The sequence below is a fragment of the Micropterus dolomieu genome, linkage group LG05, assembly GCF_021292245.1.
Source record: "Micropterus dolomieu isolate WLL.071019.BEF.003 ecotype Adirondacks linkage group LG05, ASM2129224v1, whole genome shotgun sequence".
NCBI classification, from domain to species: Eukaryota; Metazoa; Chordata; class Actinopteri; order Centrarchiformes; family Centrarchidae; genus Micropterus; species Micropterus dolomieu.
In genome coordinates this window covers 12,976,173-12,993,469 of record NC_060154.1, presented here as the reverse complement: position 1 = coordinate 12,993,469, position 17,297 = coordinate 12,976,173, and positions in this window count along the sequence as shown.

The window sequence follows — 17,297 nt, the reverse complement described above, 5'->3', positions numbered from 1 at the left end:
ACACACAAATATACTTGCCCGTCAGATCCAAAGACCCTGGAATGCTGAGTTCACTTACCGACTGCCTTTGTGAAGTTAAAAAATGGATGTCAAATAATTTCCTCCAGCTGAACTCAGACAAAACAGAAATCCTGGTCATTGGGTCCCAGCAGATGGCAAAACAAATACTGCCATCTGCTGGGTCCCTAGTAAATCACATTAAGCCTGTTGCAAAGAACCTTGGTGTCTGGTTTGATAGTAATTTAAATTTCGAGCAGCACACCACAAAGCTTGTTCAATCATGTTTTTATCAACTTAGAAATATAGCAAAAATTCGATCTATGTTAACTTTTAAGGACACTGAGACCATTTTACACGCCTTCATCTCATCACGCCTGGATTATTGCAACAGCCTTTTAACTTGTTTAACCCAAAAATCTATTGATCGACTCCAGACTGTCCAGAACTCAGCTGCCAGGCTTTTAACCAGAACAAAGAAATATGACCACAAAACCCCTATTTTAGCTTCATTACACTGGCTCCCAGTATGTTTTAGAATTGACTTTAAAATTGTATTGATCACTTTCAAAGCTCTTCATGGCCTCTCGCCTTGTTATATTTCTGACCTTTTAGTCCCATACGCACCAGCACGTACCTTGAGATCCTCGGGCAGAGGTCTGTTGTCTGTTCCAGAGTCTCGACTGAAAACTAAAGGGGACAGAGCGTTTGCAGTCAGGGCCCCGAGACTCTGGAACAGCCTGCCCGAGGAAATCAGGTCGGCTGAGTCAGTGAACTCTTTAAGTCCCTTCTTAAAACATACTTTTATAGGAGAGCCTTTCCTGATCTTATTTGACTTTATTTTATCCCTTTTATTTTATTCTATTTTACAAATTTTATATTTATCTTAAACGTGTATTTTAGTCTTTTCAATGTTTTCTTGCTTTTATCTTGTATTGTTTTTGTATTATTGTCTTTTAGGTATTATTGTCTTTACACTTGTTAAAGTACTTTGTAACTTGTTTTTGGAAAAGTGCTCTACAAATAAAGATTATTATTATTATTATTAATTGTGAAACAAGTTATATGACCAGGCCAGGGGAAGACCTGTGTTAACATCTGTGAGGGGTTTCAATGCTGGATAAATCTACAAGGTTTGAAAGGACTGAAAACAGATGCTGAGGTTGCTCTATTTCTGCTGGACAGGTGAGTAGGCTAACGTTAGCTTTGCTGTTCCACCTAAACGACAGGTTTAGTATTACAGTCTTTTCTGTCTGTTGTCATGTTTGTGATGATCCCAGCTGGTTAGCTTTGCTAGCTTTGCTGCAGCGGTCAGTATGTGTGTGTGGTAGAGGAGAAATAGACGGAGCATGTGTGTGAACGGTGCCCCGGTGAATAGAGAGAAATGGGTCAGCTATAAGGCTTGTTCAGCAGTGAATGTACAGTAGAAGTTACAGAGGCCGGTGAATAAAGACCGCAGCTTCTCAGGACTAAAGAGGAGCTCCCGGGTGTTGCTGCTAACTGTTGAATAAAGTGAAGGAGGTTAGCCCCAAAGTTAGCGCTGACTTTGGCCCTGGAGATAATCAGTCGCTCCTGTGCTTCCCAGCTCTTATCAGTCGATGTATTTTGTACAAACTATTTCAAATAACTCGCTACTTTTTTACTCTGTTGTGTTTTGGATGCTGCGTTTGTGTGCTTACACATATTGTTTGTTTGATGATGTTTGTTCACTAATTGTAACTATTGAATTTCCTCTCGATAATCCTACCGATAAATAAACTAAACTCTGTGTCTTAGATTTAGGCTTACAAAAGTATTTTGCTTCAATAAATATTTAAATATTGACAGGCTTGTTGTCACACCATCTACAGTTCGTCTGAAACATGCCCTCTTATTGAGGCTAACTCTCGGACAGCAGATGCTGTGGATTCTGCTAAATTTCAGCAGAGTAGGACTGGTTACCATAGCAATGCACGTTCATGAGTTTGTTTATCAACAAACTCTCTGCAGAATTGCATAGTATCCCTTTAAGCTGATGATACACGGGGCAACGTTTTGAGCAATGTTGCTGGGCAATCTTGCTAGTGGCAAGTCCATTATCACTGATGGCAACGTTGCCCTGCACGATTGCTCTAAAAGTTGCTCTGTGTATCATCAGCTTAGCTTAGCAAGACCATAGCAACTAAAGTAGGGAAGGTTCCAGTGCTATGCATAGAGGTGAGCCCAACCACTGTATATCTAGTTGATACAGCTCCCGAACCGGCTTTATTCTTTTTTTGTTTTAACTCACACACACACACACACGCTTAGTGTTTTATTTATTTACTTTTCTTTATATTTATATTTACGGAATTTTTATATTTTATATATTTTTTTATTATTATTATTTTATTTTGTATTAACACACAAACTTTTGCTGTTTTATTTTCTTATCTAATGAAATGTATGAAATGAATTGTCCATATGTACTTTATATATAGCTTTGGTAATATTGTTACTATACATTCATGCCAATAAAGCTAATTTGAATTTGAATTTTAATGGGATAACAGGTGAAGAAGTTTCCGCTTACATTTTGGATTGATTAACCCGAATCAAAGTAAAACCTGGAAAGAAGAAAACAAACATTTAACATAGTCAAAAAACATGACAGAATGTAAATATTCTATCATTTGTCCCTTTATTAAAAGACTTTAAACACACATAAGCTTCAAGCCCCTTTAATTTCACATTATGTTGGGCTTACCTGCTGGATATTGCTAAGTTTATTTGCATTAAATCAAACTGCTGAAAACTATAGTATTTGAGACCCAACAAACCTGGGGTCAAGCAGTGTTGAAGCATACAACCACTGGTTAGATTCAAGGGGCCGAGGCATGAAAATAAACTGTAGTTAGTCTGCTTTGTGTATTTTAATCAGTAGGTACAAAACATACAAAAAAGTGAAACATTTTGATTGTTAGTGTTAAAAAGGGTTGGGGGTAGAGTTTGTCTCTACAGGTACTGTCATGTCAATATCTTCTTCAGGTTTATGTCTGGTAGCCTTTTGGGTTAATTGATCCATTGCTGATGGAAACACATATAAAAACATATTAATGTTTAGATTTCAATGTTGTTTTTAATGTACTTCACAGTTAGATAAAAACGTGGCTTAAGTGGGCATTTGCAAACAAATGGGTCCATCTACACACATGTTCCCGCCTAACACCCCCTCTTTCCCCATCCTGCACAATGTTTTAATGAGATATAGGATATGCACGGTACACGTCCAAGTTCAAAGAATCAGTCACTGGTGGCAACAGTGCTGATCCATCAAGGATAGCACCTTTTACCCTGAAAATTCTGCCAACTCAGGAGGGCAATTAACACCTCGGCAGCCCGGGTCAGAAATGAGCTGAAGATTTCTCCCCTGTGAACGCCGTGGTTGGCCGCAGAGCCGCAATGCTCTTTGCTGATGCGTTGGACAATGTGTTGGTGTGTGTGTTTGTGTGTGTGTATGTGTGGGTGAGAGACAGAAAAGAGAAGGGAGGGTTATGTGACTTTGGATGTGAAAGGAAAAGAAAGAGAGCGAGAGTGAGTGTGTGTGTGTGTGTGTGTGTGTGCCTGTGGTCCTGTGAGTGTCTGTATGCAGTGCTGACAGGCGGCAAGAGGTGTGCAGGTAAGGTGCTCCGCAGGGTAATTATGCACAATCTTTGGAGAGTTCACACTGGGGCATTGTGGGTATTTTTGTTTGTTTTAGCCATTTCCTTTTCCTTTCTTTTTTCCACAGTCGTTCACATGAATGAAATATCAAATGTACCTCCGTGGCCCGTGCTAGGTTGAAAAGAGCATTCATCTGCATATTAGGATAGATGCTAGTGGGAAATGTGATCACGTCTCTGGACTCCAGATACACGTTTCTGACATTAATATGCGCTCGATAGGCTCAGAGAAGCAATTTCATGAATATTCATCAGGCTTAATGTGGATGTCTGCAACCGATATCACTGTCGATTAGAATAAACATTCTTAATGTTCTTAATTGGCCAGAGTCCCATGACTGCATTAGGTTTTCATCTTATAAACATTTGACGTATCCAATTCAAATCCTACAGCCTAACCTCAGAATACTAAATTGCCTGACCTTTGATCAAGGCAATTAACCCGCTCTATCAATTATCAAATGAAGCATAACTTGGCTGATTCAAGTTCACTTACAGAGTAAAGATTCTATCTTGACCAATCTGACTCAAGTGGCCAAAGTACAATATGGAAAACAAAACCTAGATATCCTGATAACAATACATTGTGACGTTATTTCTTTTTCACTACTTTATTTTTATTAATATAAGAACACCAGTACAAAAGTTCTTGTGGTCTACATTTTAGAGACTTAGACTTTTTTGATGGATATTTAAATTGAACTAGGATTGAAGCAGGATCGTTACTGTCTTGGCCTACATGTGAAAACAGTCCACATCATTGAATTGGATCAGGAAAACCTGCAGCCCCATCAGCAATATTTAACCTTGACACCTGCTCCAACTTAAAGTAGCCTTATCCAAGCAACTGAAATTTGACCACTTAAATGCAGCTACCAGTGCTACACACATCTTGTTCGTCTTGGCCCTCATAAATAAGAACAGGAATGTGTGAAGAGGGCTGTGGGGTGGTTCACATGGCGGCTGCTGGGGTCACCATCCGTCATGGCTCCTTTGCAGACCAAAGCAAGTGGAGTTGCACTGGTAGACCAGGAAACCCGAGCCTTGGTTAGACAAACACATGCTACTTCCAAAATAACAATGTGCTCCTGTGACAGCGACCAGAGCTGACAGACATGAGGCATCATGACACTGTACGCATGTGGGGGGATTGCATTACCAAGAGCAAAAAAATAGAGATAATAATAAGTGACAACTTCAGGATACTTTGTGGGATGTGTGTCATAAAATGAAAAAGGTCAGGAGGGATTTTTGTTTTGTAGCTGATACCTGAAAATGTAGAGGGTCTGTTGTCCTCGGGTGTATCTTCAGAATGTGTTTTAACTCTGGACCACCACTTGGTCTGTACATGGAGGACAATCCAGCGATTAAATATAGCAACTAGAAATACAACAAGCTGCCAGCTACTGGTGGCTACAAATACTTTGGTCCCATATTTAGGCTTAAGTTTTGTTTGTCCTAAACAAAGTGAAACATTTTCCCAATTGTCTGTAATTCTTTTTTTTTTTTTTTACAAATGCAGTTTTTTCAGCAATTCAAGTGTCAAAATTTCAAGAAAATGGCAGTTGATTCAAACAGTGATTTGATTTTTGTGTTCATTGAAGAAAAATAAATAAACTCCTAATTAAACCTAATTAAATATTAATATTATTATTATATAAAGGCAGGACTAAACCGCAACCAGAAGATTTTTAAAAGTCTTTTATGAATTCTCTATGGGTTAATCATTACTGTGCCATGTATTGTATGATATGAAAATGGTTTAATTATTATTATAAATGTTTTTTAATTACAAAACTTCAGTGAATCACAGTAATGTTCTTCTAGTGTTGCCATTACGTCTTCAGTCTTGACAGGAAGAGTAGCTGTTGTGTGAAAGAAACATCACAGGTTCAATGCAGCCACAACAACAGCAATTGCCTTTGCGTTTGTGAAGTCACTTTGGATACAGTGAGTCAGCTAAATGTAACGTGAACATATTTTGGAGGAGGAAGTGTTCTGTAAGCTCAGAGCAGGTATCTGTCAGCAGGCTATATCCTTTTGGGTTGCTGGAGGAGGAAGCAGCCTTGACCAGGCCTTTTTGCCCTGCACCGCCATTCAGCTGCCCTGAAGGGTGGACAGTAAATCCACACTGGCAGCACACACACACACACACACACACACACACACACACACACACACACACACACACACACACGACTGAATTACACAGACATGTATCTGCACCTGCATTTGCATGAAGTGTTTTCCGGGCGTATGTGTGAGGTGCTGATTGAAATATATCAACAATTTTTTATTACAATGGCAACGTTATTGTGAAGTCATTTTGGATGGTTCTGACTTTTTAGGTGTTCTTGGCTCTGATTAGAAGTCAAATAAGGTTTAATTAAGCTTGATTAGGACATCACAAGTATAATAACACAAATATTTATGTGTGTGTGTGTGTGTGTGTGTGTGTGTGTGTGTGTGTGTGTTTGCTAAGCACCAGGGGCAGTGGAGAGCTGGCTGATTAGCTAAACTCCTTCCTCTTCCTCCCCCACTCCTGTTCTTCTTCCAGCTGCTCAGATTTACAGGTGCCACTGACCTTTTCATCATAGGAAGTCTCCACAACCGCCTGGGCCTCCCCCAACTGGTGCTCTCATCCACCTACCCATAACTCCTCCTCCCCCTGCCTCAAACACCCAACCCACTCGCCCTCCCACAGCCAAAAAATACCCTTCTGCTGATAAGCCAGTAATCTTTCTCAATGACTCCATCTTGCCTGTTAGAAGTGGAAAGTAGAGCAGTGCTGGCTGGCCTCTGCAATCATCAAGTTGCTTCTATCTTGCTCAAGCCCACACTGTGTCAGCAATGGGAATAAAAGTTAATAGGAGTTGGTTGTTGAGACATTTAGTTATCGTACCGCCTGCTGTTTGGGGGACATTTATTTCAAAGTTTCCTAACATACCATGAATTCATACATTTATGTTACAAATGTGTGAGCTCAGACTCTGACTTTGTCAATGCCAGCCAGCAGAGGTACGAGTATAACTAAAGAGTGCTCAGTAGAGATCTCAGCACTTTCTCCTGCTACCACTGTAACACTTTACGCATGATTATTTCAATATGTTGTAGCACAGCAATATAGTCACATCAATTTCCCTTTAAATGAATGGTTCTGTTCTTGGTTCCTTATATTATTTACAATTAACATAAACAATTACTCCAACAGAGACTTAATCTTTATGCAGATGAGACAGTCTTGTATGAACATGGCTCTTCTCCAATTCAAGCCATTGGTCAAGACCCCTTGGTGTCACTTTTTAATGCCCTGTGTAGCCTTTTAGCATTGTTTTTTGACGTTTAGGGCTCTGTGGTCAAGTTATCAACAATAAATATGCAATGTCCAGTCAAGTTAGCAACAATTGATATGCAACATCCAGTTAGACTATCAAAATAAAAGTACTTATTAGCCTTGTAAAACGTTGCCATTTTGAAACGGCATGTTGTTAACGTGAAACATTGCAGTTTGGTTAGGTCATGCACCAAAAGTACTTAGTTAGGTTTAGGAAAAGATCATAGTTTGGGTTAAAATTACTAATTTTTGTACGTCAGTTAACTTACGTAGGTTAAGTGAATATCCTACTGATCACTGTGTATTACATGAAAAAGTAGGCTACTAAGGCTGCTTCTCTACAGTGTATCACATTGCTTCTCAAAACTACTGTACATCAGACCACATCCCAGGACCTGCAAACTCTTGATACTCTATACGTAAATGCTGAATTTGGAAAGAATGCCTTCCAGCACTTTGCATCAATTAAATTCATTTATTAAAACTTGAAAGTCTCATGTCATTGGATGTGAATTTAAACGTTTAATTTTGGACCTTTTAGGAGATGTCTTTGATTGTAGTTGCAAAAATTGTCTCTTTTGCAAAAGAGATCTTGATGTCAATATGACTACATGAATAATAAAGTGTAAAATATAATAAAAGATCCTTCGTTGTATTTTTATGGGTTCACTTTTAGTTAATTTCTGAGAACATATTTTTCTCTCTTTTTTAAAGACTGTCATTTGTTGGCAATAAATCAATAATAACACTTTTCACCAGATAAAAATGCTATGACACTGCCTTAACATGTCAGTAAACCCTTGGTTTTGCAGTATATCTGTTTTATGTCCTTATTGACTGACCAGATAGCTCCAAAACCACAGGATCACAGAGCAAAGTTGGCTCACACTGTGCCATTCAAAGTGGCCATTAACATCTTCCCACCAGATAGATTAGTGCAAATAGCCTCTTATATGCCTGAAAGCCAATTACACCTCCATTCTTGTAATAATGAACTCATGAACCCAGCTTTATTGGAAAAGGCTGAGAGATTGGAATCAATACAAATGGACTAGAGAGGCATGGGGCGCAGTGAGCTAGATTCACTGCACAGTCTGAAAAGCTTACCCAAACTTGAATTTATTTGGATGTCAATGAGTTCCCTATGAAATCCATCTAGCTCGCCTGCTGAGCCTGTATTGCTTATTTGAAGGGAGTGATAGAAGTAGTTGAGGTAGACAAATTCAGCTGCTTAAGATGGATATTTACACATTTGTATAGCAGGATGGCATGGTAATGGCAAAATAATGAATTTACGTTACAGGTCCTATCTTGAAATTGTGCATAATATAGCTATTAGTTTCTATGGATTGAACCCAGGGGGATCATTCAGGGGTCCTGGGAAGAGTAGTGAGTTTGCCTGGCACAATTTGACAATTGCACACACACACACACACACAAACAACCATTCAGGACCTCAGTAAGTTAATGGAATCCTTACAGCCTTTAGCCGAAATGGGATCAAAGTCCATTGACCCCCTGTACTCCATTAAGGTGAATTAATTTGCCTGCATATCAAAACACTATTAAAAGACTGAGGTCAGAGTCAAGTAGGGGCCAAAATGCTATTGATTTTGGAGATCACATACACACCCAGAGAAATGAAATTCAGTGCAAAGGCATTTACTGGACATTGCTGTATTACCTCACTAAGGTCGGAGCATTCAAGAGCGGATGAACATGAGCAAATGATGCCAGTGGCAGAGACAACTGAGCCACCTATCTGTCCTGTAGAAAAAGACAAATGCACCTTTATACAGGTAACTTTTTGTAACTTTTTATCTTCTCTAGTCTAAGCTTTTTTTTGCTTTGTTGTTTAATCCTAACCTTTAAATTAAGTACTATTATCATTTTGCATTGTAATGTATCCCTTACACAATATTTCCATAATTGTCTAATTTATTTTTTTATTATTGTCATAATTTTAAGCACTTGCAACCTAGGAGAAAAAGTGCTGATAGATTGATTGATTAATTTATTGCAGTAAATACTATGCATTTGCATTGCTGAGAGTTTGATTTCAGATGTTGACCACAGCATTGTGTCTCACCCTTTCTCCCCCCAGATAGATCTATTCTATCTCTTTTATCCTTCAATAAAGCTGAATTGCACTGAAGATACTTTTAGATAAAGGATATGTTGACACATATTGTCGGCATGTCTGATTAATCACATAGAAATTCTTTAATGACAGGTAAATATGGAGGAGGAAGATGGAGAGGGATTGTGCAGAAATAACAAGTGAGAGAGACATCTATATCCAAAACCTTGGGGATTTATCTGCTGACCAACAAGCTACCATGCCCATGTTTAGCATTTGACCTCTAAAAAGATGAAGCACTCATTATACTCAGAAGAGTATGATGATGATGTTCATTGTTTCTTTATTGCTGTGTTGCATCCACACACAGGTGCTGTGACGTTAAACACACAGCCTCCCTCTCACTTGATCAGATCTTAGATGAATATTAAATCCTTGAAATAAACCAGTTGTTTATTAAGATCAGTGGAATTTATCTCTACATCAGAAAAGTTTTTATTTCTTTTTGGCTTGGAATGGGGTGTTGATTGCGGAGACTATAATAAAACAAGCTTGAGAAGATCGTGTGTGTGTTTGTTTCACAAAGTGTCTTACAACTGTATGTTTTGTATTGTGTTTTGTTACGTTGGTTGTAAACTCATCCTGTGCCAATTCTTAGAAACCAATGATGTCAACTTGCCTACTTGAAGGTATGCAAACATACATACACTACAGTTATGTGTTTTAAGTTTGATCTCTCTGTGCCATTTAAAGCACACATTGTGTTTTGCCACTACTATAGCATTAAGAGATAAGGAAAAGGTTCCCTTTATAAACACACGCAGGCTGTGTTTAACAAGATGGCCCCTGGTCACTGAGAGTCCGCTCTGATGTGGACGTTTTTGGGGCTTCTTGTACCTTTTCCTGGTAAACAGTGCTGTACCTGACGCCTTTCCCTAACATGGGGATAGTGGCACGGGATCCTCCGGATGGGACGTAACCGCTTTCAGCACTTCCTTGCGTCACCCCCCTCTGTCTGAAGTGCGACTCTTGCGTGTTTTATTGCGAGACCAGGGTGAGTATGAAAACAAACTGGGGCCTGACTCAGAAGCTTTGATCTCCCGTTTCCTGGTCCACTATTTACGTCTGTTTCTCACGAAGAGTTTTTTTTTTCTTTTTCACTTGATTACTATGCGCTTCCTCACACATTTTCAGCCTGACCCCCAGACAATGTGCTCCACTTTAATGGTTTCTTCTTGCAGGAAGCTATAAAGGACTTTCGAGTTATTGTCTTTTTTTTTTCTTTTTTTGTTGGTCTGTGTGACAAACCAGACAGAATAAAATGACAATAGAAATATACGGGCAGTGTTTACAGGTTCATAAACAAGTGAATTATGACATTTTATGAAAATTGCAGAATTAATAAATGTTGCGATGAGCATAACTACTATTTAGTGCACAGTACGTGTAAATTAAATATATCAAATATAGTTTTCATCTGCATATAAATAATGGGGAAAATGGTAACTTTTCAAAAAGTGATGAAGTAAGGTAAAACAGATTATGTCACCTGGGCAGGCAGTTTCACTGCCTCCCTCAGTAGAGGGTATTTTCTGGAAAATGGATTGTGGTTAAAGAAACACCTTGGAATTTATTAAGAAATTTTCTGTACTTTGTGTAAGCACTTTGTCTGCTCACAAAAGGGAAACATGTACAAGACCACTAAATACTGAAAAATAGTTTTTCTATTTGCACTGAATTTTCTTCTTCTATCAGTTAAAAATTCACAATGATTCATTACTGACCATTTCAGAATCACAACAATTTTGTTTAGTTAAAAAATCACAAATCAATGTACATAAAATGCAAAACTTTGTCTTTCGTGCAGCATATAGTATGTTTTCCTAACTGAAATACCATGTGGACAAAATTATTATTTGAACATGCATCATCCAAGTTTGTGGTTTGAAGTTTAAAACCTCTGCTTCCAGACCACCTCTGAGCTAGACGCAGCAAAATACAAGGGGGAAAAGGGAAAAAACCTGCTTGTTGAAATGACCAAAAAACGGAAAAGATAGACCATGGAGTCAGTTGCAATTAACCAGAGTTCATTGCAGGTCTGACTAGGGGGCTGACCAGCAGGTCTCTCCCCCTGACCCATGCACTCCACCAGCTCAGCAGATAGATCAAAAAGGCCTGTCCTCAGTGGAAACCTCTGCTTTGTTTGAGCCAAGCTGGTGGATGTCATTAGGGACCCTGCCACTGAGGGTCACCGCCGGGCCCAGTTTTTGCCATGGGATGAATTTGATGTATGATCCCAGAGTTTTTGGGCAGAATGTTGCACACACACACAAATACTCTACTTCCCCCACTGTTGTGCTGTCTGTAGTGCGCATGAGTGTAAATGTGTGCACCACAATTTCTCAGTAAACACCTTCCCCCATCTTCTCCATGATGCTGCTCAAGGGGCCCTGTCGTGTTTTCTTGTAAACAAACAACATTATGTTTACATTCAGTGTCACGCACCAAAACCAAATGTGTGCATACCTGAAGTCTAACAAATGAGTATTTCCTTCCTCATGAAACATTTGCGAAGATCACTTTTGAATTATCAAAATATTTAAAATTTAGCATTGTTTACTAGCATTCAGTTTTCTTCATCACGCCTTTGTTGGCACATTACTACACTTCTTGGCACATTACCACGAACAGCTGTAAATCTGTGTTACTGTAATTTACTGTAACAGCACAGCAACTTTAAGTTGGTTGTCAATAATGTTGCCTACACAAAATGGTTTTGTTGGAGATGGCATTCCTTTAGATTTTCCTTGAATCTTATAAATATTACATTCATAATGGTCTGTAAGTGCACTGGTGGACAGATGGAGGTTTCTGTGGCTTTTTTGTATGCCTTTATTGCTAGTTGACAGTAGATACAATAGAGATAGAGACATTGGGATCTTGTTGATTGGTGGAATTTAAGTTTCAGGTGATGACACACTTTTATTTCTTGATTTAGCCATTGTACATAAAAATTACTGTACACTGGGAATCCCAAGAAACACTGAAAAGACAGAGGGTGATTCCTGAAGGTAACATGGCTCTCAGTGACTGCAGTTAAGTGATACAAGAGCATGCTAAAACTTAGGAGCCGGAGTCAGTTTCAAAACAAAGCTATAGTGTGTTTTTTGCTTTAATGAACTGTTTTATAGTTGTCGCCAATCAACCAGTCATCTGTCATTATGTCTCTCCTTGCATCCGCCAGTCAGGTTCCAATATCAGAAGCACTTCAGAGCACAAACGGAGAGATCAGAGTCATGACACTCACTCGCCTCAAACACATCACGGGTGAAATAATTGGAGGTTGTTTGGGGGTATTTAAGACCACATAACTTGGAGGAAAGATCCTGTCCAGGGAGGGGTATAGACATAAAAGGGCTGAGGGGGCGAAAGTGACTAAGAGTTGGGCAGATAGAGAGAGCAAGATGGGGAAGTGAGTCTGGCCATCGCATGTTTGAAAGCAGCAGTTGGGACCCTGATGACAGAGTGGTCTTTGGGAATTTAAGAGCAAGGGCTCAGTAGTGGGCGTTTCCCCCCGCAGAGGACCGGGCCAGGAAGGAAGGCTTTGGCTTTCAAAGCGTCCCCAGCTTTATTTATATTACATATTTTCATCGCCAGGACTCTTTCAAAGGGAGGAGAGGGCTGTTTTCCGATTTCCAATATGCCTTGGCCTCTGTCTTTTATTTCCCTACTCTGTCTCCAACAATGTATTTGTTTCCGGAGCAACAGGGTCTGCATGTGAGGACTATGTTTTCTACTGAAAGATACAGTCAGAGTGTTATTGTTGAATGTGGAGAGAGTGATGGGAGGTTGCGTGATTGTTTTGCCTCACCTGTTTTCCAGAGGGGTCCACAACGAGAGAGAAATAGCTAAAAGAATAATGGCACAGAGGCCTTGGAACAACTGTGTGATGAAAGGTATGGTCTCCACACCGCAGAGACAACAAGTCCTTTTGTTGAAAGTAGCCATTGTTTTCTTTTTCTTATAACCGCATGTGCTGCCTGGCTCAAATTACAAACAATGAAAGATAGTTATGGCTGTATTGTTGTTTTGTATTATGATTATGGTGTCAACAGATATAGTGTATAAATACTTAGGCATCCAGGGTGTGTTGGGTTGAATATTAGTTCAGATCTAAATAAATCCTGAATGGAAAGTTTTCATTTAATGTTTTACCCATGCAACCAAACTTTATTCATGGACAGAGTTTGATTCAGAAGTAAAAATATTTCAAAGGAATGTATTACAAAGTATCTTTTTCACCAAGTTATCATTTTCTAGTCAATTTACCACCCAAAAAACTAGAAGGGACAAAAAGTTGAAAACAGTACAAATCACCTTCCCTTCTAAAGTTAACCCTGGCCTAGCCACCAGTGACATCATTAACCATCACTGTGCCAAGACAGCCACTGATAAATTAGTCATCCATCAAAGGCTTCCATATCATTGATTGTTATTGGAGGCAAACAATGTTGTCACATTGTTATCCTGCCTCCTCCCATCTCTGTCTCCTCCTGGGAATAGACCTCCACAGCCGATCAAAATCTCCAATCAAAGAGAGTGATGCTTTCACCTGTACCATCCAGGAAGGGAAGCTATCCAAAACTCAGGTAACTCTCTGATAAAGTGGATGGCATCACCTTCTCTAGCTCTTCCCCCGGCAGAGGGTTTTGCTGGGTGGGACCCAGTGCTTGAACTGTCTACGGAGGACTTAAAGACTGCTTTTAAATGCTTAAGACTGGTAATGTGGACCTTTTTGTTGTGTAGTTAGTCTCAAATTTTTCAGTAAAATAAAAAATAAGTTTTACAAACAATTTTGACCTCATTAGCTTATTCACCATATGAACTCAAATGCTATGCTGCACAAATTATTTTATAATATTAATAAATTGTTACATTAATAAACTTATGTTAGTCTCTGTTTAAAGATGTAGCAACAGAACTTTTCAGAGAAGTCTCATACGAAAAGGTGACTTCAATGACTTCAGGCTAAGACACTGTGTGCGTGCCTCTCTATAGCGCTCCTGAGATACCTCCCTGCCGGCACAGTGCTTAATTAATTAAGATGGGGGTGCCAATTGCCGCCAGGACCCTGGGGTAATCATACAGGGCAAATTACAGCATGTTGAGCTGTGTGCTGGGAGAGGGGAGCCACTGACGCTGTTGTCGTTGTTGATTAATTTCTGCGTATAGATCCTGACACCGCTGTGCATGTGTAACCTGTCACAGAGCACCCATGTGTCTATTCATCACTGCCTGGGAGGTGTGTGTGTGTGTGTGTGTGTGTGTGTGTTTAGTGTCTGTGTGCTGGCATAGTGCAAAATCTGGTGTGTAATTTTGCAACAGAGTGTGTTTGTAAATGTGTGTATGAGCATGTACTGTAGGTAGCAGTTGGTCACGGTTCAAATGTGAGTGTGAGTATTTGATCACGATAATGTGTGGTTTGTGTGTACAAGAAGGTGTATGCATGTGTCCCTGCTGTATATATTAGCATTATTGCATGTTTGCCTCACCAAACCACAATCCCTCCCCATGTTTATTTGTGTGTGTGTGTGTGTGTGTGTGTGTGTGTGTGTGTGTGTGTGTTCATTTGTGTGAGGCGAGCAACACCACCATGTAAACAAGATGGTGATGCCTTATAAGAACAAGTGGCGTTCCTGATGACAAACGGCTGATAACGTCTTGGGACTGGGCAGGTGGGAAGGACTGTGGGGAAGTGTATTGATTAGCCTTATTACCCAAAGCATCCATCTTAGGAACGAGTGAGGGGAGGGTAGAGGGGTGGGAAATTAGCCGGGCTCCACCTCCGTTGACGGACTGATTGCTCCAGGGGCCCTGAGGAGAACAAATGGCCCCCACCTGTCTACACATACACTTACACACACAGACACTTATATCATGGAACATTTCCTCTCTTGCCCATTTTCACAACATTTCCTCCCAACTGTATATTTTACAAATGTGTACAAAAACCCTTGCAGTAGTATAATGTGGTATGAATATAAATTATATGGTTGAATTTTAAAATTAAAATTCATGTCCTCAATTTTCTAACTATAATTTGGTTAAATTTAGTCTTATAAAACACTAATTTACAGTAAGAAGATTTTCAAATGGTGGCAAAAAAATGTGTAGTAAATGAGTAAATATGGATCGATTTCAGCCACAACCAATATGATTGGTCTAACTCTTGTTTGTGTAGTCAGATCTTTTTCTCATTTCTAATTAGCATCATTTGCTGTTAAATACTGTTTTCACTGTTCCAACTCCTTGTATTTAACCTTCAATGGAAGTCTGTTTTGCCGTGTGAGGGCAGAATAATGACTCGCTAATTGGTCAGTCAGATGAAAAATAAAAATAATCAAATGGCATTTCTATCACATGCAGCAAAAGCAACATATTGCAAACTCATTGCATTTCCTCAAGCAACACTGACAAGTTTAAAGTCACCAGTACATCTTGTTCGATCAGTTTCCTCTCATCATTTTTTAATCAACAGTAATTTGTGCTATGTAAATTATGTAGTACATTTGTTTTATTCCATTTCCCTGTATACCTCTCCACACTACCCTACAATTTCTGTGTTAATCACAGTTCACTGTAATGATCTACTTTACTGAGCTTATTGATGAAACAGCTGCAATTACTTAGCTCAATATTTCCCACATTAGTCAGCCTTAGAAGTGTTTCACACGTCTGTTTATCTGCACAAGCTTTTAAATGGCATAAAAATGGCTTCAAAGTGCATTCATGTTTTATTCTATTGAGACATTACTTGGCTGATGGGCTGCCAGTAATTCATAACTCTAAGTAGGGGTAATAGCCCGGTGAGCATGGACTTTCCTGATAGGAAAACTGTTTCCATTGGAAGGGGTTTCTCTGAGCTGAGTTAAAAGATTAATTCATTCATTTACCAGTTTCCTTGTCAAGCAGCTATGAAATATTGTGGTTGTTTTCCTGCAGAGAGAAAAAAGATGATGAAAAAGTATTTTTTTACTTTTAAAGATATCCTTTTTCAGATTCTGCATTATCAATTTATGTTTGTGAACAGAGAGTGAAAATTACTTCTGTGAAGTGCTGAGTTCTGTGATGCTCAGGTCTATTTGGGTCACCATAGGTGTGACTGTCTTAGTGCTGTAAAAATGAGGTCACTTTTTTCTGCTGTTTCACCAAATTTCAAAAGGTCAGAACAGAGGGTCTAGAGTCATTCAGTTTCTCCTTTCATTTCCACAAAAAACCATCTTGTTTTCTATGAGCTCTTAAAAAATTGTTCCACAGTTAACTTTAAATTCAGTACTCACATTGCATAATTTCTTCTCATTCCTTGATTTTACACTGAAATAACAGATAGTAACCATCACTATTGCTCATCAGATTCTAATTACCGGCCCCTGATATCCTCCTTACAGCCAGCCAATTCATATTCAAGTCCTTCCCCACTTAACTGAGGGTAAAAATCATTATGTTTTCTTCTGTTTTCTGATTGCAATATTCTTGGTTTAGAAAAGCCCCTGGTTCATTAAGGTATTCCACATGGAGTCAGGGGGAGGGCTGCTGTGTTAGTGGGATCAATCAATAGCCATCTTCCCCTCGCCTTACAGTAAATGTGCTAAAGTATTTATGAATTAATTGACTTCCTTCATCCAAATAAGAGGAACCTACCACTGAGCTCTGTTGTGAAGGTCACAGGCACTCTTGGTAATAAATAGAAAGGGTCTATTTTATAATGACAGTGGTTACAGTAGCTTAAATGTTGATGAACTGACAAATAAAAAGACAACTGAACTTGAGCAATTGGTAATCTGTGCATATGGACAGCTTTAGCATTGGTGGTGCACAGTGTTTAATTTGTGCTGGAGCTAGCCGGAGCGCCGCTCCACTACCTCTGAGTTTAAGCCTTTTGCGCTCCGGCACCTCTAATTTCATGCAGCCTATAGGGTGAGTCTAATGAATTTCCTTTTTTGCTATTTGATTTGGTAGCTAATAATAGTTTCTGTTCGCCCTTTAAAACAATGTGCAGGTACGCCATGCATTTTAAATAGCCTAATTAATTATGTGATCATAAATTATGAATTAATTATGTTCGGCGGGCAGCACATTTCACGCGCTCCAGCACCTAATCATTTACAAATGAAGCACTGGTGGTACATAAAGATTAGAGAGATTA